At 38.1% G+C, this 2,321-nt stretch overlaps 1 pseudogene; it reads right to left on the bottom strand.

Annotated features, from left to right (window-relative positions):
* Positions 1-285: 285 nt before the first annotated feature.
* On the bottom strand, positions 286-1,764 carry LOC102436021 (annotated as a pseudogene).
* Between the last annotated feature and the right edge of the window lie 557 nt (positions 1,765-2,321).

Below are 2,321 nucleotides of genomic sequence, written 5' to 3'. Positions count from 1 at the left end.
CTTTATGGACTAAACCACCATTTTTATCTCTTGCCTAGTTTCCTTGATGATGCTCTTGCCCCACTATATTCTCAAGCGGCTGGGATAAGCATTTTACTTATTTTAACACAACTATTTACAATTTTAATAACAACTCTTTAACCTTAAATGTTTTTCTGGAACAGTATACATAAATTAACTTTAGTCAAGCCTTATCAGATTATTTAAGTTTCTGTGGGAGTTTTCATGTAAAGATGTGAGCAAACTGAAGTCTTTCTCACACTATTTAGATTTACTAGGTTATATTCAGTGAGTCCTCATATGCCTTTCAAGAGAAGAGCTATCAGTATAGGTTTTCCCACATTCTTTACATTCATATGGTCTCTCTCCAGTGTGAACTTTTAAATGCATTTGAAGAATTTTTCTAGAAATGAAGGCTTTATCACACTCCTTGCATTTAAATGGCCTCACTCCTGTATGATTTCTTTCATGTATTTTAAAGGAACGATCATCTTTGTAGGTTTTACCACATTCTTTACATTTATAGGGTATCTCTCCAGTGTGCAATTTCAAATGGATCTGAAGGTTTTTATTACTAGCGTAGGCTTTATCACATTCCTTGCATTTAAAAGGCCTCACTCCTGTATGACTTCTTTCGTGTATTTGTAAGGAACTATAACGTCTGTAGGTTTGACCACATTGTTTACATTCATAGGGTTTCACTCCAGTGTGCATTTGTTCATGTCTTTGATACCAACTAAGGCGAGCAAATACTTTTCCACATTCCTTACACTGATAAGGAATATTTCCAGTATGTATGTTCATGTGTGCTCTAAGGGAGCTGCGGTGATTGTAGGCTTTACTACAGTGCTGACATTTATATGGTTTCCCTCCTGTGTGAAGTTTTTCATGTATTTGTAAGGAAGAGTTTTGTTTGAATGCTTTTCCACACTCCTTACATGTATAGGGTTTTTCTGCTATGTGAATCCATTTGTGTCCTTTTAAGGAAGTGCGATATCTGAAGGCCTCCCCACAAACACTACATTTATAGCGTTTCTCTTCAGTGTGGCTTCTTTCATGTATTTGAAAACTTGGATAATTTATGAGGGTTTTTCTACCGTGTTTGAACTGAGAGAGCTTCTCTCCAGTGTGGGTTCTCTCTTGAAGAGAAGTTGAAGAACTAAAGTTTTTCTCACATGTCTTCTGCTTACAAAGAGCATCTACAGTATGTGTGATCATGTGACTTCTAAGCAATTTGAGCCCCATTAAGGCTTTTCCACATGTCTTACATTTATAGGTTTTCTTTTCATTGTGAGTTCTTTCATGTATTTTCCTAAGCCAAGGGGAACTAAAGGCTTGCCTACATATGTTACATTTATATGGTTTCTCTTTATATTTCTGATACTCAGAGAGCTTATATCTGGTGTGCCATCTAATGTGCCTATTATGAGATGAATGATCCATGAAGATTTTCCCACACATCCTGCATTTATATAGTTTTACTTCCAGAACAAATTTGTTGTTCAGATTGATATCTGGCATAAGGCTGACATTATCTCCATACTGACTAACCTTTTTGCTTTCACAGACTTCTGTTGACCTAAGAATTCTTTGTTTTCTCCCCTGGTTTTTTGTCTCATCTCCCCATTTTATATTTACTGAAGCCAGGTTCCTGGAGGTTTCCCACATTACATCTTTGTAGAGTTTTTTCTGTGATGGATTTAGTAAAGCCCACTCCTCCCAGGTGAACTTTATAATCACATCTTCAGGGACCAATGACTCCATTTCTAGATATCCTGAGTCTCCCTGAGTCCTTCCTACCCCTCCAACCACCTATGCAGATCGCAGAACGACACAAGAAGCAGCACAGCCACCAGGAAACAATGATCATCAGCCAGGATGGAGCAGAGCTGGAACATTTATCTGGAATAATCATTTGAAAGAGTAAGTCATGTCATTCTTCTGCTTAAAACCCTCCAATGACTTCCTATCTCACTCAGAATAAAAGATGAAGTCCTTTCAGAATCCAAGACCCCACAATACCCTCTCAACAGATACCTCTCTGGCTTCAGCTGCCACTATATTTCCCCACTCACTCCACTCGAATTACATTAGCCTCGTTGTTCTTCCTTTACTATAGTACTCAGCCACCCACCTCAGGACCTTTGCACTTGCTATTCCCTCTTCTTGGAATGCTCTTTATCCAGATGTCCACCGTTTGCTTCTTCACCCTCTTATTAAAATTCTCCAATAAAATCTTCCCTGACCACCCTATTTAAATTCTGAGCAAATTGCAACATGCTCTTTCTGCCTGCACAGTTTTATTTTTCTCCATAGCAATT

The sequence above is a fragment of the Myotis lucifugus genome, unplaced genomic scaffold (assembly GCF_000147115.1).
Source record: "Myotis lucifugus unplaced genomic scaffold, Myoluc2.0 scaffold_20, whole genome shotgun sequence".
Lineage (NCBI taxonomy): Eukaryota > Metazoa > Chordata > Mammalia > Chiroptera > Vespertilionidae > Myotis > Myotis lucifugus.
The sequence above is the reverse complement of the archived record's forward strand: the minus strand, read 5'-3'. Positions and strand labels throughout refer to the sequence as shown.